The sequence below is a fragment of the Pseudopipra pipra genome, chromosome 16 (assembly GCF_036250125.1).
Source record: "Pseudopipra pipra isolate bDixPip1 chromosome 16, bDixPip1.hap1, whole genome shotgun sequence".
Classification (NCBI taxonomy): Eukaryota; Metazoa; Chordata; class Aves; order Passeriformes; family Pipridae; genus Pseudopipra; species Pseudopipra pipra.
Genome location: NC_087564.1, coordinates 7,355,048 through 7,378,242, shown reverse-complemented (window position 1 = coordinate 7,378,242; position 23,195 = coordinate 7,355,048). Strand labels below are relative to the sequence as shown.

Sequence of the window (23,195 nt, the reverse complement as noted above, 5' to 3'; positions counted from 1 at the left end):
CCTGCCATTTACATTTGAGTTACAACTCGAGTGACAAACTCAGAAAATGCCATCATTGAGAGACTGGAGAACAAGCACTAGGAATGCACAGGACAAGAGGAGCATGTTTTAATTATGGCTGGTCTGCATAAAAACTGAGTAAAACTACACTGGAGAATTCAGTCTGTTGTGTAAAATTGCCTTGAGCAAAAAAACTGGAGTAACTTCCACATTAGGGAGCTTAAGCTATAATTTAGCAAAGTTAAAATTCATGTAATCCTATCATCCTTTATAAAACACTGGAATTAATATTGTTTGAGAAAATAAAAAGTTAATCAATATTGCACCTACGAAAATTAATACTGTTCACACAAATAAGATCAGCCAAAGGCAGCATGTACATCTTAATCAGGGAACACAAAAGCAAGAGCTCTGGGGGGAACCTGGAGTGGTTGTCTAGGAAACAGCAACAAAAAAACCAGTATATGAATTCTGCTGTTAACAAGCAGTCAAGGTTCATGCAGACAGTACAACTTTGCAAGGGACAAATTCTGAGAATTAGAATCTCTTCTGAGAATTCCCAGATAACATAAAGTTTTGGGAATGTCACATCATTTAGACAAACAGCTGTGATGCAACAAGCAAAAAAAGCCTGCAGCACTGTAGGCAGCCCAGGCCAGTCACCACACCTTGCATACAAATTTTTCATTTTTATGAGTTGCTGATTTTTCTCAAACCATCCACATGTGAATAAACACCAATGAAAGTCTGACAGTGACATATTTATTGTAGGTGTTAAATCTGTGCATGGCACTTGTAAGACAATATTGAGAACCAGCACGTAGTATTGTACTTTCCCAGTTGTAACAAGCTGGTGGGATGAGGTACTGGCAAAACATCATTAAAATGTATGTATTTGCTTGTTTTTAGTTTCATGCACATCTTAAACTTTCTTCAGGTCAATCTGAAATGTCAGACAACTGCGACACACCAAATTTTTTTATATCAGATGCCCTTGAGTTTTGTTCCAGTCAATTATTGGTTTTACTTGTGAAAGGCAAATTGAGAGTTCATGAACAAAAATTGCATCTGCGAATTATCTTGCCATCCTGGCTATCTACATTGTCCAGGGGTCAGCATTAAAGGATGAACTTTGTAAGTTGCTGTGTCTAAAGAAAAAAAAAAAACCAAAACAAACAAACAAACAAAAAGTATAGTCTCTAGGTTTTTTTTCTTCCTCCTCTCCAATTTGCAGCAGGGCAGTATTATGGAAAGTTGAGAAATTTAAAGTGTTATTGGTTGCAACATTTTTTTTCTGTCATCTTCTTTGACAGGTGTTTTGGAGCAAGGATATCAGTACCTGAAGAGACTCTTTTTGCTGTAGTCAAGGAGCAGTTCCCTGTGTAATGTTGCAGCCCCCATGAGTGGCCTCCTCTCTGAGCAGCAGGTGCCTGTGTTATCTCCGTGGTGCAGGAGGAAAGGCCCATACGATAAGGGGTAATGCCAGTTTCCTTGACACACTTTGTGCCATCCTCCTGAATTTCATCTCCTCTTGGATCCCTCTCAACCACCCCACCTCTGGAGATAGGTAGTGAGCGGGGCTGAAACCTGAAGAGACCAACAGCAGCACAGATCAACCCTGCGGCTGGTGAGAGCACACGGGCTCGGTGTGTTCAGGCAGTTCCACGGGCTCCGAGCCGTTTGTGCCCGGGCACAGGTGGCGTTCGGCTGGTGCGAAGTGGGAGAATGCCCAGCCGGGTGAGCGCCTTCCAGCCCTGCCCCCGCGGGCAGCCCAGCACCGCCCTCAGATGTCTGGAACAGCCTCATGTGCCCTTCAGCCGCTCTCTTTTCCAGCTGAAATCAAAGTTTCAAGCTTTGTCACAAGCTTTCTCCCCGCACAAAGCATCTGCCACCTTCTTGGCAGCAGAGGGGTTTTCTCCTCCGAAAGGTCACCTCAGCTCCCAGCTGCCACCGCTGGCTGCCTTTCAGGGCTTCTGCGGAAACTTTTCCGTGTTCGGCAATCTGAAGTCTTCCCATACTTTCTTCCCGAGGGGCTGCCCTTCTCCAGCAACCTTCTGCAGATTTAAACTGGAGCGATTTTCCCGTGCTCACCCTGCCGCAGGTAACAGCGAAGGGCAGCAGCTGCCCCGGCCGCCCCCGCCTCAGCCGCGGGGAGCTGCGGGCCGACCCGGGGGAGCAGGGGGAGGATGGAGACCGCGGGTCTGCCGGGCGAGTATCTCCAGAAAACACGGTTTAAAGCAGCTCCCGAGGCTCCCTCCTCACAGACGCCGTGGGTGTGTGTGTGGGTGCCCGCATTTCCCTCCCAGCGGTGCCCGGGTTTCTCTCGCAAGTGGCCCGGCGTTGTCCCGGTCGTGCCCGGGTTTCCCTCACGAGGGTGTTCCCAGCCCTGGTGAGGGCTCAGCGCTGCCCTGAGGAGCCCTCCCCGCCTGCCCTGACCTCCCCTGGCCTGGAGGACGTTAATATGAATAATTTTTTTAAACCACAGCTTTCAGCCCGAGCTTCCGTGCTGCCCGAGGGTAACCCCACCAGGGACACGGAGCTGTACGTGGGAAAAGGCGCTTTGGGAAGCAGTGAAGTGCCGTGTCCCCGGCGTGCCGGGGCTGGCGGCTGGGGGGCTGTGGAGAAAGGCAGCAGATGTTTAATGTCTGTCTGTCTGTTCAAAGGGAAGTGCCACGAGGCTCTTCACTGCTCAGCCCTTTGCGGTGTTTCCCTTATGGCTGCCTCGCTTCTTTTGTTCTTCTTGGCAAGTTGAACGAGGAAGGAACTCGTGAATTAATAGAGGAGGAGGTGTCAAAATTTAAATGAATTTTTTTCTTGCTAGTATTTACTCGATTTGCAACACTTGTCACTGAGGGAAGTAATACAAGTTACTCATAAAAGAGAAATCCTGTGATTCTTAATGTGAGAATTGATGAGGTTCTGGAGGAAACCTGCCTTTTTCACCTCCTCGTTAAGATCAATAGTTACCCTTTGTCTGCTCTCACTGTTAATGTCATAACCTCATTTGGCAAAGGGTTCACTTCTTTTTACAAAAGCCCATAGCAAAATACTTGAATTAACTTCATAATTGATTTTGAAACTTATAGTCACAACTCATTTCTAAACATGTATTTGTGCTATAGATGGAAAAGGTGAAAAAGTCTGGAGACCAGAACTCTCAAAGCTCTTCAAAATTAAGCCAGAAAGCTCTGTCCTTTTTCTGTTCAGTCCCTGTTACAGACTCAGTGATCTTTTGTCTTTGTGTATATTTGTTTCTCCCTTGGTACTCCACTTCAGCGGCACTCACCTGGCAAATTAATCTAAAATGAAGTTTGCAACCGTATGTCTGAAGTTTCCAGGCCTCAGAAGGACTTGATTTGTGGTATGGGACAGGATTCAATTCAGTTGCAATTTTTAATACAAGTTTAAGTAGCAGCACTTCATAATTCTTTAGCCAATTATATCTAACTGCTCACAGACTACCTGTCGGATGTGGTTTCAGTTGATTGTATAGCACCCCATCAAATTGGTAAATACAATTTTCCTCAACTTTTGATTGACTGTAGGAAGACAAACAGATATGAATAACCTTCCTGGTATGACACATGGGATTGCAGTAAGGGTATGGTTGTTACGTTTCAGTTGTATCAATATATTATGGATCAGCATTACAAAATAAGCCCATTAACATAGTGGAGAAACAGGAAATCACTGGCAGGGCAAGGAAAAGAATTTATGAATACCATTTCCTAAACCTTCACTCTAACCACTAAACACTGTTATCATTAAGATCTCAAAAACAGAGCACATTGTTCTTCCTAAACTGTGACAGTGTATTTTTATTCAAGGTTTACATCACATATTGTAGTGTATTATGGAAGATGTTAACAAAGCAGAATTTCTTGAAGGAATGACAACCTATCCTGCGAAGGCTGCTTTATTTGCAGTGCCTGTGAGTCAGTGGACTGACGATACTGTCACTTGTTGGAAATTCTAGGTGGAAGAGGCTACAAAACCCCCAGGTCTGTAGCTTCCCAGTTGTATGCAAGGAATGTGCTATCTGATAATAGGAAATTATATAAATATGTAAGCACATAATTTTTTAAGCAGCTCTGGAACCAAGTTTTGCCCCCTCTTGTCCTCTTTATGGGGCAAGTGAAATGTGCATCAGATACAAGTGAGTCTGTAAATTCCTGTAGAAGAAGCCTGACCCTGACCCTCTTTCATTGTGAAGGGTTTTGGACAACTTTCGTCTTTGAAAAAGGAATACAGAATTCCTCTGAGTGTTAAATGAATGAAAAATAATCTCTGTTTGGACTATGAGGAGTTACTTAATTAGTTTTCAAAACATATAACAGAAATGAGTTCTCAAAACATGGGACAGAACTCTCCAGCGCCCTCAGTAAAATGGACTAGAACATCTTTCATAGCTTGTTGTTTTCTGGTGATCTGCAGCATGATGGCTGTGGAGCAGGAAGATCCCACCTGGTTCAGGTTCCTGGTGCCTGTTAAAAGTGGTGATTAAAAAAACCCAAACAAACAAACAAGCAACCAAGAATCCTTGATTCTGTGCTAATTAGTATATGGCATACTGCAAACCAGCAAGATAACTATGGCTGGTTTAGTCAAGAAAAAACTGTGGTGAGCATGTTGGAAAATAGGATAGGGAGATAACTAACCCTCACAAACCCCTAAATATTACAATAAAAAAATATACAATGAGTACGATATTGGTCTCTGCTGCTTTTAGATGTGGGAGGATAATTCTTCCATTATAATTCAGGGAGCAGAGGCAGTCACAGGCCATATTTTCTCATTGAGTATTGATGGGCTGTATTTGTACACATTGGTTGGGAGTGTTTTGGATCATTATAGCTATGCCTCTTGTGAAGTGTAGGTGTTTGCATTCCTGACTCTCACAGAGCTGTGAGGGCTTGGAAAAAACAGTCTCTGAGCTAGCTGGTGTTGAATGTGCGTGTGTGGGGCTTTCTTTAGCAGAACTAGAATCTTTGCCAAGCTCTTGGGTAATGAATGAACCTGCTGAAAGCAGAGGATGTAAAGGTTAAATAGAAGAAGGAAGGTAGATCAGTGCATGTTTCTTGAGGGTTAGTTATAGGGAAGTTCAGGAATTCAAGCATTAATCATTGGGTTCTGTGCATATTTATCATGAGAAATTTTTGGGTACCTTGGAAGTGCTGTGTCCTCTCTCCTCCTCCACAGTGACCCAGAACTCTATGCTAGTTTTCTTCCTCATTTTTTTCTGTGTGAAGAGAAAGCCTGTGCCCTTCCTATGAAGATCATGAAAAGGGTAATTTTCCCCTCTAGTTTTCCTCTGCATTGCTAAAGTAGAGACACTGGAGTGACTTTTCTTTAGAAGATGTGGCTCCACCTCTTATTTCCACAGTTTCTATACATAGAAAACCCACTTTCCTGTTTCTCTGGGAACTTGGGGAGGTTTCTTTAGTGTTTGAAAACGAAGCATCATTTTCCTTTCTGCATGAGAGCGCCCAACCTGATCTTTTGGCTGCAGTGGGAAGGAAGGAGGGAAGTGCTGTAAAACACCCAAGGCTGGCATCGCAGCCTCTTGAGGGATGTTTCCCATGTCAACAACACTCTTTGGAATCATTGCCTGAACCCCAGGTTTGCATGATTTCACACTTCCAGAGTGACTTGTGAAATTGGTTCTAAAGTCACTTATGAATTTTAAAAAGATAGGGCATGATCAGAAGCAGACCTGCTGTCCCTTGGCTGTTAATATCAGGAAAAAAAGGTATACATAGACCATGGAGACCAGGAACTGTAATGAAATTTGGTGGGGTTTCCAGTTTTTACATTAGCTTTTACATTTATTGAAGTGATTCTTGTTGAGTAAATCTCTACATTTTTATCCTCTTCTGGGGTTTATCTTCCATGTGTTTGGAGACAGTGAGAGTGGGATTTCAGAAATGTGTCTGTTGTTACCGTTGGACACCACATTTCCTTAGACTTTTCATTCTTGCTGTGGTTACTTGGCCTCTTTGATCTTTCCTTGCACCAGCAATATTTCTGAGCAGTTCAGGAATAGCCAATACCATTGATTTGATTCTGACACTGTTGGTAATGAATACTTTGTATAGATAGATTATTTAATCATAAAGCTGCAGAACAGAAATATTCACATATTATTTCTTCTAAAAGAAGTTCTGGTCTTTGTAGGGTTTTTACCAAACTTGTGTGCACACTTCCAAGTATTGGGTTTTCTAAACTATGAACTGCACAGGGTAGCAGGCTTGCCATTAGCTCTGTTTGCTTGTTTTTCAACAGTAAATAGCAAACTAAATATTAAACTGAAAATGACAAACAAAAATTTTAAAAGGAGAATATGTGATGCAAACTCTGGCTTCTGGAGGGAAAAAGAGAAGAAAATAAAATAGCCAGATTTCCCAAATGTACATTTAATCCACTTCTTGTCTGTATGAATGCATTGTAGAATGTAAATCTCTATTTCCTGATATTCCTTTACTGCCTTGCTCTTTATGACACATGCTGGATTCAAACTAAGACTAAGCTTTGTGACTTTGCTAATCTTTTAGTTCAGATTTGCATATAAACAGTAAGTATACAGCCCCAAAAGGAATGCAAATACTGCATCTATGTCATAATTAGCATTAAGGCATTTAAGGAAAAGGGAAAACAGATTTAGGGGTCTGTTTTATGAAAAAGCTATTTATCATTATAGATCTCAATTCAAAGTTGTAGTCAGCTGAGTGGTGGTTTTGCAGATTAAATACTAGGGATGAAAAGAAATACCCCTCCCTTTTGTCATAAACTTCCCTTATGACAAGAATGAACTGTACTCTACTAAGATATCAAGTGGGATTTGCTTGTTCATCTGTGGGGCAGTTACTCTGTAAAATGTTTTCATCCATTTCACAGACCCATCAGTAACAATGAAGTGTTGATATGTCTAATTATACAAGGTGGGCTGTCTCACAGTTCCTGTTCTCAAAACTGTGTAGGGTCAAGGAGGCTCTTGATGTGTTCTTAACATTATTTCCATATTCTTTAAATGCTTTGCAAGTTTATATAAGATGTATTTTTTTAATAGTTTTAAAAAAAAATCTCATCCTTAAGAAAATTCATATTTTCTTGCAAATTTCTTTTAAGATGAAATCAGAAAAATTAGGTGTCTCCCTCAAGGAATTACCTTTCAGTTAAAAAAAAAAATCTTACAAGAATTATCTTTTGATAGGCTTTTCCCCAGGGTTTGCTAGCTTACAGAAATCTTGCTATCCTATGAGGATTGGGTTTCCTGTCTTAGTCTTTCCCAGCTCCTTACTGCCTGTGATAGACCTTTCAGATTTTGCATCTTGTAACATTTTTGTGGTGAAGTGTAGTGGGAAAATATTCCTGCAAGATACATTTCTTTTATGCACCTTCAGTTCATGCTCACTGGTGAGTATGCTAAATTAATTTGGTTGCTTAGATCCACCACCTGGGGATAATGAAACCCTGCAGTGCGGAGGAGAGGCAATAACACTCTGCTGTTCATCATTTCTCTGACCATTCCTTGGGAGTTCTGTTGTTGATCAGAACACTGATAACAGGAAAAATGCACAGAGAATCTTGCTGGCTGACTGTGCAGCAGCATCCCTGTAGTCTTGGTTTTCCATTCGTGCCATTGAGATCTCATTTCTCATGGTGGCTCCGTTAGGTTTTGAATGGGAGGATCTGATGCTGTCCTTGTGTCTGTCTGAAACATCTGCATGCAATTCCCCTCTGCTACACCACTTCTTATGGGGAAAATGGTTTTACTGGTAATTGGATCTCTAACTGCTGATTTTTTCTGGAAAGCATCTTTGACAGGTAGCAGGGTGTGTCTAACACCTCTGTGAGCTGTGCCTCGGTGTGAGGGAGGGACAGAAACATTCCATTGGGATTTTTGTGTTACCCTCAGAGTAATTTTTCCCCTTCGGGGTGGAAAGGGACCACCTGCATCTGTTATTTTGATGACACATTTTGACTGGTGCAGATGGGGTGAACAGGATTTTTTGACCTAGGAGCACATGTGTGAAAGGTGACACAGTCTCCTGCCTGTTCTTTGGGCAAACTGCTTTAAACTGTGATGAACATCCAGCCAGTCACTCTTGATAAGCATTGCTTCAAATTACCTAGAACTTTGTGGTTTTTTCTCATTTCTGTTTCTTTTATAATCAGGCAGGCAGAAACCTTTCCTTTGATCAGTCATTTTTCTATTTTCTTATTCCTTTACCCCCAGGTACCAGCTTTTATCATTTCCCACAGCTTTGTGCATACAAACACCATAAACAAGTAAAGTGTCTGAGTCATCAGATATAGTTCCTCGGGGAGTCCTGCAGAAGAGAAGCAGATACTGATTTTTGCTGCTGTTGCTGTGCTTATGTTAAGAGTCCCATGACACTGGTCTGGTACTGATTTATAAGAAAAAAATTCATAACCAGATGAAGAAATTCAGGAAAATCAGAATATTTGTAATCTTCTGGTGGGTCTTATGTGCCTGCTAAAAACCAGATGCATATATAACAATAACTCTTTCCCATTGGGTTTTAAAGCAAAAGTGGGAAATAACTGCTACCATTAACAACTACTAGATTTGCATATTTATTATATTATGCCAATGAAGAGCAAGACTGTGAATAAACTAATGTTACAACTGACAAGGGATGTTTTTTGGCTGGTTCCTTATGTGGAACCTTATTGCTGTGACAATTGCTGATTTGATGCCTTCCCAAATGCTGTATTTTCAAATAGCTTCTTCCAGGGAAGCCTCCTCAAACAATTCCCTCCAGACTTCATAGCTCCTGCCATAACACAAATTATGTTTTTTCCTTCATTTCTACAGTGTTCTTTGTATTAGAAAATGGTATCTGAAGTCAGACATGGATGAAATACAGAAACATTCAATGGAAGGTCCATAAATTACATATAGACAATCCTTCTTCCAATTTCCTAAGATAACCTTGCAAACTTGTAATGCATCTATATTCCAGATTTTGATTGTTATTTCTATTGTTGGAAGAGAATTATTGAGGAGTGAAAAATACAACCAGCATTAACCATTATAATCTTAAAAAAAGTACTTTCTATGTGCAGAAAGCATGAAGACAGATAGAGCACACTGATAAGCACACTAGTGCAGGTGAAATCAGATTTAACATCAATATCATATGGGCATCAGAATCTGGTGTACTGTAAATTATTAAACTTAATCTTGACAGTGCTTCCTGCAGCTTGTGGTCTTGGGGTGATAAGAGCCTTTAGGCAGGAGTCCTTGCCTTGGAATAATTTTGTAGTGGTGCTGGCTGTGCACTGCCTGTGGCATCGACTAAAAGAAATCCAGTGAAATCCAGGACAGGGCAAAGAGGAAAAGGCAATTAATATGTCATAACTGAGATTTTCCTGATGTGGCTTGAAATTCATGGATGGCAAATGGAGTAAGAACTGATAGATTTGCCACAGATTTCAAGAATTGCCAGTGTTGATATCTGTGTTTCTGGGAGAGGCCTGCCCAAGGACATGGATGTTTTGGGCACCCATTTGCAGGGAACTGATTTTCAAAGGTCAGCACTAATGTGACATGTCCCTGTTCTCCCAGACTGTCATGTTTACACACCATGTAGTGTGTAAAAACTAAAGACAGCTCTTTTCTAGCCTCCTGTTTTGAGAGAAACACCACTGTCTTATCGTGATCCTCCTCTCACAGCCAACAGACACCTCCTCCAGAGCTTGCTTAACCCTCAGCACCATCTTTGTCTGTAAGAAGGGACCAGTTAAGCCATTGCCTAATGCTGTAGCTGATAGTTATTGGTACTGGCTAGCAGTAGAAGCTCCAAAACATACCTACTTACCTGATATGATCTTTATTTTCATCTTCAGGGCCATCATCCTGCTCTGAGGGCCTTGAAAACAGTGCTATTATTTACAAGAACCTTCATGTGTCTGTATGGGTGTGCACTCTCCAGGCAGACAAGGTTAGTACTGAATGGCACTACATAAATTCCCTCGAAGAAATTCTCACTTATAATTGGGAGGGGGGGAATCTAAAGTAGTGAAATGATGAATTATGTTCTAATAAAATTCAGGGCTTTCCCCCGTTGTTTAGCAGGTTTTTAACTTTGAGAAATGTATTTCTTCTACATGAAATATAAAAATGCTGTGAAGTAAGCAGCATTCCCTATGAATAATAAGTGCCAGAAAACAAACACAGATCTTAACAGGTAGAGGTGGGCCTTTGCCAGTGCAGAGTGAAATCCATGGAGTGCTGTGCAGGGTCTGGCTTGACAATGCAGCTGTGTGCATGCAGGTACCAGGAAGCACTGTTGGACTGTACTCATGAATATATGGACCACAGCTCTTTGCTTAAAACCTGAGGAAATTTAGCTGGGAGAGCATTAAGGAATGTGTTACCTGATAATAAGTAGCTTATTGATTTTTACAAGAGTTTAACGAGGATAGTGGAAGGAAGAGAAGAAGGATCTAGATTGAGATTATTCTTAAGCTTTCTAGTTTGCTCTGCTTGAGTTCCTGGTAGTAAAAAGACACTTTTGACTTCAGGATCATTGTTAATGAAACAGGGTAAATGGAAAAGGCAGGAGAGAGTGAAACTGAGATCAAAAAAGTAACAATCTCGATTATTAAATTGAGCCACATATTTTGTCTTTAATGAGATGATAAAAAATTAAGGTTTTTGAAATGTGGTACTGTGGAGCCATGTATTTGTGTTATAACTCAGTAAAAAGAAGTTTTTATAGAAATTTTGAAATTTTATATGTGTTAGTACTTGTACATGATGGTACTGCTGTCAGTGCTGTGGCTTTTGTTTGCACAACAACTAACTTTTGTTGGGGAGTACTTCTGTATTAGTTATACTGTGTTTGAATAAATACCTCAAGTTCCATGAGCTTCTGAGAACAAACAATGCACATGTGCTACATTGGAAATAGGCTGAGCTTGGCCAAAGAAACATTTCAAATGCATGGATAGCACTGCATTATTACTGGGAATGTGTTCCTCTCAGTACACATTGCAGGATACTAAGTTTGACTAGGCAGGAGAAATCTTCACCAATCCTTAGTTGATGCTTATCTTCCAAAAGAAACCTGTTGGCAGTGTAGGAGCATCTTGAAAGTATCTCTGGAGTTAAGACTTGAGTAAAATAGCTATGGAGTGTTTATCCATCAAGCTGGATTTCCGAAACAAGTTGGAGGAAGTCCAAAAATACAATTAGTACTATCTAAAGAGAGTAAGTGTATGATATGCCTTGACAGCAAATCCGGCAGGTGAGAAATGTTTATTGAACTAGAAAATTATTGAGCATGAGAATATCCATCCTGTTCAGTTTGACATGGTGTGTCTGAGTGCAAGCAAATTACTTGACATTGCCAAACTCAAACATGTAAAAATGTGTCAGGTCCCCAAAACTGTGATCAATTCAACATTTTGAAGCATGTTCTTGGTGGGTTTTTTCTTTATTTTGGGGGGCTATGAGCTAATGTGCCACAGAGAGATGACCTTTGTAGGTTATTTCCTGTTATTTTCAGCCAATATAGTGATGAGAAACTTTAAAAAATAAAAAAAAAAAGCTGAGATTCTTAATGAATTATTACAGAAGAACATGATAAAGGACACCCCAGCCCAATAAAAAAGAGCAGGTGTTGATGTGTGTACAGTGGTTGGCAATGGCTGGCACTGAACCAGTTATTTGTTTTCCTTTTTTACCCTACACCTTGGTAATGTGCTCAGGCTAATGTTTCTTCATCTAGATTACAGTATTCAAACATTTGCAAGTATTTGTTGTGTGTTTTGTTTCCCATCCATGACAATGAAAATTACCCTGGGAAGAGTGTGACTAGGAGCAAGGTCTGAGAACCCCAGCTAGAAATTTGGGTTGATATTAGGGAGTTTTAGCAGTACCCTACACATGACTTTGTAGCTTACATGAAAAAAGCAAACAAATAAATAAGAAAAAAACCCCAGAGCTCTCTAATTTCTTTCTTTAACATATATTTTTTGTTTCTGCAAAATTCATTAGGAAAAAAGCAAGTCAGAATATCTGAAGGTTTACTTAAGGTATACACTCAGTGGAATATGGTTCTAGCTGTAGCTCCTCAATAAGATATAAATGTCTTTTCCCCAAACCCTCATTTTGACAAAAAGATTTGGCAGACAAAATTTGTATGTCTACAATATTAGGCTTCTAGGAGATGAAATACAAAAACACATCTCTCTTTTTCAAAAGCATGAACTCATGCATTCTAAAAGTTTAAACCCATGGATATTCAAAAGCTGTGATCAGTAGATCAGACTGGCATTTTCTTTGAACAAATAAGAAAGACAGGTTTTAATGATATGAATAAAAATAACCTGCTAACAAGTAGAATCTTACAAAATAACCTCATCCTCATTTGTTACAAAGGACTTCAAGCTCTGTTTCAAGTGGAATGGAATTTTCAGAGTAAAATTCCAGGTTGTTGTAGATGTTGGGACTTCTGTTGTTTGTGGGACATTATGCTCCAGTTTGCCAACTTAAAGACCAGTAAGAAAATGTCTGCAAAATAACATGGCTCAGGTCGGTGCACTTTTAATATCATTGTATTTTATTTAACAAAAATGGAACAATAAGTGGAGCTGCAATCAGAGGGTGCCAAAACAAGATTTTATTTCTCATAAATATTTTATGCTGGGTGTTGAGGGAAGAAGAGGTTATGTGCTTAGTTCAGCTGAAGTGCATGCTCTGAGCAGGGTTTGGATACATGACCTCCAGAGGTCCCTTTCAAAATCAAATTTTCTCTGTTTCGGGGCTTGATGTATCAACAAAATGTCTGCACATATGAAATAAGGTGAAATCATGATTGTGATGTCTTTGCAGACAACAATAGGAATATTGTAGGAATAGTAGGGAATGTTTTGTTGCCTCCAGAGTACTTCTGCACTTGCAGAATGTAGGAGAACCCATTAACACACCAGAGCAGTTCATGGAGGTCCAAAGAGGACACAGTTGGGCCACACTCCTTGACCCACTTCCCAACAGTTGTGGTAGGTTGTGCTGGCTTTCATTCCTTGGTTAATTTACCCTTTTCAGGCTTTGCCCAGCCCATCAGCTGTTTAACAAAGCATATTATTGACATTCATCTACTTTATTATTCCATGAAAGACACAATCCTGGGCACTTGTGCTCAACCTGCTGATGGACCTTGACAAACCCTTTCCTTGGGAGTTGATGTCTAATGATCCCTTGCTTACCAAAGGACCTGTCACAGGGTATGTGAGTCTGAATCAAACTTTTAGGATCACTTATCCTGGCCAGGAGTGTGCATCTTGAAGCCTGGCAAACTCTATTTATTTGAGACTCCTATGCACAGGAATATGGTACCAAATAGCAACGTGAAGGACAGTATAACCAGCTGCCCTGTGACATAGCTCTCTAGTTGGTATATGAATATGAAATTATTTCAATGAGCTAAGGTTACTTCTTTTTTCCCAGCACATCAAGAAATAGAAGTATTACATGTGCTTAGAGCTCTAATGTGATTATGTCTCCACAGGATACCAGGATTTAATGTGTTGCACAGAAACTTTAACATATAGTATTAGGCTCTTGCTTACTGTATTTGCAGCCACTGTTGGGGTGAAAACTTGATCTGACTCTAAAAATGACATAGATTTCGTTTGAACTTTACAAAAGAAAAGAGTATTCCTTGATTGTCATGAAAGAGGTGTCACAGTCAATGAGGCACATTGTAGAAGCATAATTAGTCAGATGATGATCTAGCATTTGCAGGTAGGAACTAACAGATTTATCAGAGTGGCTTGAGCAAGTTAATTTGGCTGCCTTAATCTATGTTTCATGTAATTGCTATGACAAAGAAAGTAACCCAGTTTAATTTAAATGCCCAAGAAGCCAAGAGAAATTTTCATTATTTAAAATTAAAAATAGCTCAAATCAGTGAGATAATATCAAAACAAGGCCTTGTAATATTAATCTAGCCTCATTTCTCCAGAATCCAAAGTAGTAAAAATTTCCAGTAATTCTGTAATTTAGTTATGATCATAAGCACACTTTAAATTGGATTAAAGTTAAGTTCCAGATTAATGTTTCCTATTGCACCCCTCAGGCTGCTTCTTTTGTCCATATTCAGTTTTGATAGCCTTATATGCTGACAGTTCTTGTATATACAAAGGAGAAAGCAATTTGGAGGGCAGTGATCTGGTTCATCCTAATGGATGGTTGTCAAAATTAATTTTCCCTGAGTTCTTGCCCTGTAATTCTCAGTGAACTCAGTGATACTATAGGCCAGTCTCTATTCAGATGAAAACCACAGTGTCTGAAGATGGGCATTTGCAAACAGAAATGTATAAATATTTTTGAAACATTTAAGTCTCTATGCCAGCATTTGCTTTCAGAAGTGTCACCTTTCATATGCAGATCCATTTGCTTCTCTCTCCTCGCAGTGTAAAAATAACCAATCCTAAATAATTGCAGATACTATATTGTAGGACTTCAGTAACCTGTAATCAGCAAACAAAAGAACTTGCAGTTACTGCAATTCCTGTTCTTTGCTCTCCAGCACAGTGTGGTTATTGCAGTTCTGACCATCCCAAAGGCAGAATTCCCACCCTGTGCACTTGCAGTGGAGCGCTGAGCCCAGGCATTCCCGAGGCAGCTGGGACAGGACATGTGGTTCAGTAGCTCAGTTTTCCATGTTCCATAACATCATCAGTGTTTGCCAAGACCTTTTCCCACAGAGCCCTGCTTTGACTGAAGAACTGAAATGGGATGGAATCACAGAAACTCCTGGGGATGGCTAGTGCTCAGGTGACTTTGAAAACCTGGTCAGTTATTTAATGCAGCAAAGTGAAAAAACCCAAGTGTTTGTCATGGAAATTTTTAAAAACTTGTCGTAAAATTACTTGGCAAATCTCCTTTTTCCTCAGGTTGCCACCATCTTCTACCATTGGTCCTCCCCAAATCTGCTACTAGGTAACTGATGTAAAAGACTAAAAAGGAGAGTGGTATGTTTTGTGTTTGGTAAACACTACAACAGACACAGAGCTTGAAAAACAGTTACTGCAAATGTATCTGGCCAGCCAAATTGTTCTGCTGTCCTTTCTGAAGCCACAGATACACACTGTCCTCCAGAGGTGCTGCCCTATTTTCTCTCCAGCCTTCAGCTGGATGGAATTGTGAGGGAGACTGAGAGGACATTTGCTATTGGCACAGAAATAAATGCATCAGGCTACAAATTCTTACAGCCTATTGAAGAAAACCTATTTGTCACCACAGTGGTGGAACAAAGGTGGTCCAATTCCTCTTGTATGACAGGCATCTATTCTGTGACATGGAAATGTTAATGCTTCCTGCTGCTTTTAAAATCTGTCCCTCATTTTGACTGTGGGTTTCAGTCTTTTCAACAAAGTCTTTTTTTTTTTGTTCAACTCACTCAATCACCCAGATTTCTTTAGTTGTGTTATACCACCTGGAATGGGAAAAAATGAAATATTTCCAGAAAACTGCTGTCTGCTAGAGGTGAATTATCAGATCCACTTTTCTTGGCACAGATTTTTATAATTTGTAGCTCATTGACAAGTTTAATCAATAGTTGTGTGGAGGCTTTCTGCAAAGCTCACCCAGTGTGTGGTGGCTGATAGAGGTGTCCCTGTGTGTGCTGGGCTAGATGGCAACGTTGAAGAGGCTGCCTGTGCCTTAAAGCAGACACTGTTCGGGTTAAAAAGGTGCATGTGTTGAATACAAGTATGAAAAGGCCTGTTTCTCATGCTTTCTTCTTCCATGTCAGACATTTTCAGAAGAAACCCACGTTGCTCCTCAGACAGACTGTGCTCTGTGCTGGGTGGCAGAGCCATCAGGACACCGATCATCTCACACTTAACGACCCAGCCAGACATCTACCTGCTTTACTGCCTTCAGCTGGGGAGCTCTCCAAGGGGCTTGTCCTGCAGAAGTGTTGTCAGTCGGTTAACCAGGCGGATCAAGTGCTGTGTTTCAAGCAGAAGGTGAGGTGAAGAAGGTGAGCTGTACTGCTTTGGGGATTGCTTTCAGTATTTTACTTTCTTGCTCTCATTTTCCCTCGAATGGTATCACCCAGCAGAAAGTGGAAAACATGCTGCCAGGAGTGAAGTCAACAGCATGTGATGAGTGCAGCTGCAATTTGAGCCTACCTAATTGGGAGTTTCTCTTTGTTAGCACCCAGTGTAGTTAATGTGCAAAGATGAGGGGGAGTTCTAATTATGCATTTACTGAATATAACATGTCAAAAGATCATTGACAGCTAATCAGAAACTTCCAAACTTGTTCAGCATTCAAAGACAGCTCGTAACCAAATATAAACTTCAAATTTATGCCTTTGTAACGAATCTTATGTAAATTCTGTGTTCAGTGACCTTTAATGAAAAACACACCAGAACCTTAGAAGAATCAAAATGTTGACTGTTTTCCTCTTGGTCTAATTCCTTTAGAATAAGCACAAGAGCTTCTAGAAAAAGTTCAACAATTTAATTCACTAACCAGACCTACAGCATTTGATTTGCCTTAGTTCAGAGTAGTAAAGTTCTAATTTAGAAATAGGGTAAGGAAATAAAATTACTTCCACATGTTTTGGTTGATGTTAAATATTAGGTATTGAATTTCTCCAGTACCTTTGCTACTTTTACACTGTGCTTAGTGAAATTCAGTGTCCAGGAGCAGAGATGATGGCAGGCTGGCATTTCTGAACACAGCCCTTCCAAACAATTTGATACCAGGTCAAGTAATCAAATTAGCATATTTTGGAGGACTTCTAAGATTTTAATTTCCTCCTCCTTTGATGTCACTTAGAAAGTGGCTAACAATTCCAGCACAACAAAATGTTTTTGGATAATGTCTCTCAAGGCTTTTAGAGCCTTAATTTGAGTGAAATTTAGTTCTACTTGGCAAAGGCTGTAATACTATTCAAACTCATAAGGCTTTTTTACTAAAAAGCTTTCTCTGCTAAATGGTTATTTTTATCAAGACTTTTAAGTGCATTAAAATGCATTAGTCACATGTCTTGTTCAGTACTCATCACTGAATATTAGCTACTCAGGGCTGAGGTGATAAAAAGGTGCAATGCACTTGAATATTCAGTAGGTACATAACTTGCTGTCATGGCACCCGTTTTCAGGGACAGTTCAGTCAAGGCAAGTTCTGTCTGGGAAAAAACCTACCAGACTATCCCTTCTTTTTGCTTCTCTATTGAGCCCCTGAATGTGGAGAGCTGGCTGGACAATTCCCCTATTTCTGAGCAGAGGCCTTAATTTAAAATAATGTTACTGAATCTAAGTTGTTACCATTAGTGTCCGAATTCACAAGAGCCTTGCCCTGTTCCCTCTGTGATGCTTCAGTGTCTCTTACCATAAGGAATCCTATGCACAGTTGGATGCTCTGTTAAGTTTCTGCAGTGAAAACACTGGGCATAATTTAGTTTTCTGGTAGTATTAAAGTAATGAGCCAAAGCTGAGCATAAATGTGAAGAAAAGGTTGTGCGAGTTCCCCAGCTGAGAAATAAACGGTACTGATGGATGAGCTCTGTATTTGCTGGGGTTTTATTGTGTTAAACTGTGCAGTTTCCAAGGTTTTTTTTCTTTTAGCTTGATGATTCTTATTAACTGAGAGACTTCATAATGAAGCCTTCCCCCCCCCCACCTGGCAAACACTGATGTGCATGTTTTTAAAAAAAAGAGTAGCTATAATTTGTTTAGGTGAAGTGTTTCCTATGATCTTGTGTCAGGCTACTCCTATATTTTCCTACAGACAACACAGTTCACGTCTAAAGCCACAGATGGGCTGACTGGTCAGTGCAGAATAATGAAGAGGGTAAGAAGAGATTTATTTCTCTTAAAATACGTTAAATTAAATATTCATTAAAATTAAAAATTGATTGTATTTTCCAAATAATTCCCTTTAAGTATGTTTTTATAATAAGCAGTGGCATTCAGCAGTTAGTCAGTGGTGTGTTGTAAGTACCAACACTACTACTCACACAACACTACTCTCTACTACTGTGAGTGAACTTTTTTAATATTATGCTGAACAATTCTGAGCACTGCCATCAAACATCAGTTTGATCTCTGCCTCATTAACAGACCCTGACTTAAGATGTCATTCATTCAGGTTCATGGGAGGAATAATTAAATATCCATTGTGTGGTGGTAGTTGAAATGGTAAGAAACCAGGAGTGAGCCGAGTGGGAAGCTCAGTGAGAATTTCCACTGCACCTGGCAGGTGAAGGTTGGCACTGAATATGTGCTTGGAGCTCTATTTCTGCTCATCTTGGAGGCAGAATGTGCCTGTGGCCAGTGCAGAATGAGAGAAGCCCTCAGTAGTAATGCAAAGGAATTATCTCCCCAGGAGAAATGGGGATCTTTCCATTGTAAAGAGATAATTTTACAGCAAGGAAATCCTTGGGCTGAACAATCCATTTCTCAAGCTAAAGGGCCCAACTAATTCCAATACTGGCTTTAACTTTACTTAAAAATCGTGAGGTAACTTCTGTCCTCTGCAGTGTGGCCGTGGTTAACTGAGATCTGGTTGCAGAGCTGAGTCTGAACATCTGTCAGATCTCTGAGTGTGTCTTAACTACGTTGTCTGGTTTACAGCCAACTCCAGTTTCTGGGCTCAGCCTCTGCCAGGCTATGTCCTAGTTTTTAACAGTATCTTCACTATGTTTCAGTCCCCAGGGGCAGTAGCTACACCAGATTTAATTAAAACTGGGAATGCTAATCAGCAGGTCTTCCTGTAACTGTGAGATCTCACACTGTCCCGAAGTTAAGTGGCTTTTGCCTTCTAATATTGTGGGAAATATTGAAATAATGCTCCTGGGCCACAGATCCCAGAGCCTGCAGTGCCAACATTCTTTACACCTGAAACTTCGGAATAGCAGGAAGTTCATTTGGGGATAGTGTGTCTTCAAACACCTCAGTGCAGGGGTTGCATAACAATTCTGTAAGGCTTTTACTAATGAATATGTGTGAGGAAGACAAAAAGAACCTTGAGTAACTTAATGCCCTTCTCTGCAGTGAATTAGATGACATTATGTGTAACAGCAGATCCTGTTTCAAGGGCTGGAGACCTCGACTGGGCAGTGCCCAAACCAGGGCAGGGCACCTCTGTGGCCCTCGTGGCCTTCTTCCAGGGTGTGTGCTGCACAGAGGGGAGCAGAAGCACCTTCAAAAGCTGGGAAATAGGAAAATGTCCTGAAGCACAGCAGTTACAACTGATAGTTGGAGTCAACAAGGTGAAGAATTATTTACTTTGCTGCTTTAAAGAAAAAGGAGGGGGGTTAGGAAGAGGGAGTAGAGTGGAAATACTAACCAACAAATGTAAATGCTTAAATTTGCATTGCTATAATGTTGTCTAAGAGTATGGAAATTTCAAGGGTTTTACTTCACTTCCACAGGAAGTTTTGTGTTTATATTTTAATTTCTGGGAACCCAAGGGCAAAGCAAAGCAATTAAAATGTTGAAGACTTAAAAATAAACTTCAGAAGCTTCAAGTAAAATACCTTTAGCTGATTAGTTGTACAATGCATCTTTAATGAGAAATAAATGAGGATTGCATTGTTTCTTTGGATAAGAAGAGGCATTAGATATCTGCACTGATAATAGAGGGCTTAGAAACAATCTAACTCAATGAACTGCTTTTCTAGAAGAAAAATAGGAAACTTCTACACAGCCTAATGCACAGATAAGAAAAACAGTGAAACAATAAATTTGTAAAGGTCCCTTCAGTATTTACTGGAGGTGAATTTTAACATAGTCCTGTCACTTTTTTGATCTGTTTGATAAGTATCCATGTTTCTCTGTTTTTGTCAAACTGTTAGTTTGTCTTGAAGTCTGATTTTAATGCAGACTAATTTATATTAAAAGTGCAGGCAGTAAAATTTAGAATTAATTTTGAATGATCACATATAAACCACTACCTCCTGTATTTACCCACAGCAAACAAAATTCTGTTAAAAACAGGGCTCAGAAAGAGACTCTACAAAATATTCTTCACAGTTATCCATCATGGTAGTGTATCAAAAAAAAGGGAATATGAAAAGACCTTTGATTGGGAAGATTGGCAGCATTTGTGATTTTAAATCAATTGAATTTTCAATATGCATTTATTGTCCGGGTTAAATTGCTGCACAGTAAAAAGGAGTGCTGCTCTCTGAGCAATAATTGGTGTATTTCAACTCTCAAATTGGGTCACAGTTAACAGACAGCACGCTCTGTTATTGCTCTTTCTCTTTCCTTGCTTTCTTGGCAAAGTGATTGAAGCTGTAATCATTCTTGCATTGAGGCAGTGTACTGATAAAACCCAATATTTTTCATGAATTATAGATCCTCTTCCTTAGTCCTGTTTTTGATGGTATTGTATTGTAGAACAACTTAAAGAACAATGTAGAAATCTGCAGTCTGGACAAAATATGCTGAAATGCACTGAATGAAGACAGCAATCCCAGTTATTGGTGGAGTTTATCTTTGGTAATGAACACTTCACCTTCTGTATGGGACTATGGGAAAATGAAATAAATTGGAATTATTAATCTTACACCATTTTACAGTCATCATATTCCTAAACATGCTTTTTAATCAAAATAAAAGGACTAAGAATGGAGGGGGAGACAATACTGCTCTACAGAGCTCGTGTGCTACGTCACGTTGTATCTCAAATTGCTCCAACAATTCCATAGGTTGGGTAGAGCTTTGGAGACAGACAGAGCTGTTCCCCTGGGAGCCAGAGCAGCAATGCTGTGGATCAGCCTGCCTTCATGCAGTGTGTGCACACTCAGAAGGGTGTGGAGGGATCTGTGGAGCTGTAAGGATCCTTGCCCTGGTCTGAACAGTGACCATCAGGGCAGTTGGGAACTTGGCTCTGTGGTTTATGTGAGTGTACAATATTAACCAGTGTTTATGTTGTTAACAGTGAACATTTGTTGATGTTGAGTTGCTGGGAGTATCTGTTTGACAAATGCCACAGGCAGAGAAGCAAATGGTCTGCAGGAGCACCCCATGCACCTAAAGAGTGCCAGGAGAGGATGGTGCCAACTTCAGCCGAGGAGGATGGCCAGCAGCACGTCCTGAGCTGCTTCCCAGCTCAGCTTCATTTCTCACCCACCTCTTCATGTTCTGGTTCTGTGGGGTGACAGCTCAGGCCCTGACCTGTTGAATTCTGCCCTAACCTGTCTGCACTGAGTCTCACCCATCCTCTCTTACATTTAATGTATGAGGTAAGGCCACAGGTGTGTGAGAGTCTCAAGGGGATGCTGACAGAGGACACAGTGAGGAGCTCCACAGACGTGGAGTACATGTATGATGATTGTATCTGCAGCTTGGAAAAAACGGAAGAAAAAGAGGCAAAGGGAGTGGTGATGGTAGGGAAGATGCCCTATCCCATCTCTGTTGCACCCTCACTGTGAAGAGAGAGTGGAAATTAATTGCCAGACCAGTGGAGGGCTGCACATCAGCTTTTATACAGCTGAAGCAAAGTGGGGGGGCTCCACCTCCTCCTCATTGGCTATGACAGACCAAGACTCAGAATTAATTAAAGGGTAAGACTAAGTTCAGCTCAGGCTTTGTAAAAAAACCAAAATTGTTTTTGTGCTGTGTGTTCTGTCAGCAGCCTCTTGGCTTCCGTGCTTGCAGTGAACTGGAGGAACCACATTCTCCTGAGGTAATATTATCTTTGTCTCACAAGTATCCAAATCCAAGCCACTGCTTTCCTGCCTGGTGTGCTGTTGACACATTATTCAGCAAATCTCTGGGCAGGCAGGTTGGCTTGTGAAGGGCTCTGATCTTGGTTCATTAGAGCACTATGAGATACCTTCCTGTACTGCTGTGCTTTTTTTATATGGAGAAGAGTGAGAAAGATTTGAATATACATAGATAATGCCATTACCAGTTAATTTAAAAGGCCAAATTGTGTTTTTTAACAATGCTATACCTCTCTAAGCAATGTTCAAGAAAGACAGGGATATATTTACAAGACAGATGTTCCAATTTCTGGCTACCCAAAAGTGAAATAATACCACTATAAATTTAAATAGGACGAGGCTTTAATGGGTCTCCTAGAGAAAAAAATAAGGTGTTTATTAGTTGAAATGTACTAAACTACCTGCATTTGACAAAGTGCTAATGGAGGAAATTACTTGTAGAGAAACAAATGAAAATGTCAATTAAAAAAAAGTAATGGCTCTCTGAGTTGTGGGCTGTGGTTATGGTTTTTTTTCTTTTTTTTAGAGCAGTGCTGGGTATGTTTTTGTATCGCTTGAAAAGGTTTTAATTTGTCTGTGTTGCCTTAGTTCTGTGTGTATTCATGGGGGTTTTCTGCCCCCCCCCCTTCCCCCTTCTGTATCTGCTGCTGCTTAGCTGTACTTCATTTGGACTGGAGGCTCATTTAACATTCTGGTCTAATGCTTTTTCTCTATTATATATTTTACTTTTCCAATTTATTTATGGGGCATTTTCCAATGAAATTGTGTCCAAGAGCACAGTGCCTGCATTTATCAGCTTTGACTCACATAATCTTCTGCCTGAGTAACAATTAATAAACCCCCTTTATGTCAGGGACAATAGAATGGGTGCAAACTACTCATGACGCCTCCCTCTCTAATAAAAGGAACTAATTTTAAGTGCCAAAACAGATAATCCAAAAAACTTTTCCACAGAAGCCCTACAAATCTGTCATGGTTTGCCCTCCTTGCTGTGAGCCTGCTGCTGGCTGTGTGAAGCTGCCAGCAGCCATCCCAAGCTGCTGTTGGAATGAACTTCCCTGTGGTGGCTGTGGGAGCTGCCATGTGGCTGTTTGCCTCCTGAGAGGCCCATGTTGGGCCCTACATAGCTGGCCTTGGAAAGCTTTCCTCTATTAGCTCTTTGTAGGAGATGTCTCATATTTGCCTAAGGAATTTGCCCATCAGCTGGATGTTATTTTGGTAGTGGTAGCAAACAGTGCACTCAAGTCTTACTGACTTTTTGGAAAGGTTCAGAAGCAGTGTGTTCTTCAATTTGTTGCTTACAAATCAAGACTTCTCTCAAAGACTTTGTTTTTAGTCATTTGCCTCATGCTCCTACCTCAGAGTGGACTTAATTATGCAGTATTTGGTTACTTTCACAGGTTGCTCTGGTGTTCTAATATGAATTTTCCACATTTAATAATAGTCATCAAGGTTTATTTCATCCTT

At 40.4% G+C, this 23,195-nt stretch overlaps 1 long non-coding RNA gene across 1 annotated transcript; it reads left to right on the top strand.

Moving 5' to 3' along the window:
- The first annotated feature begins 1,844 nt into the window (after positions 1-1,844).
- Positions 1,845-22,215, top strand: LOC135423039 (uncharacterized). Its single transcript, XR_010434685.1, has 2 exons — positions 1,845-2,101; positions 15,792-22,215. It is a non-coding gene; the product is annotated as an uncharacterized LOC135423039 (long non-coding RNA).
- Positions 22,216-23,195: the final 980 nt, after the last annotated feature.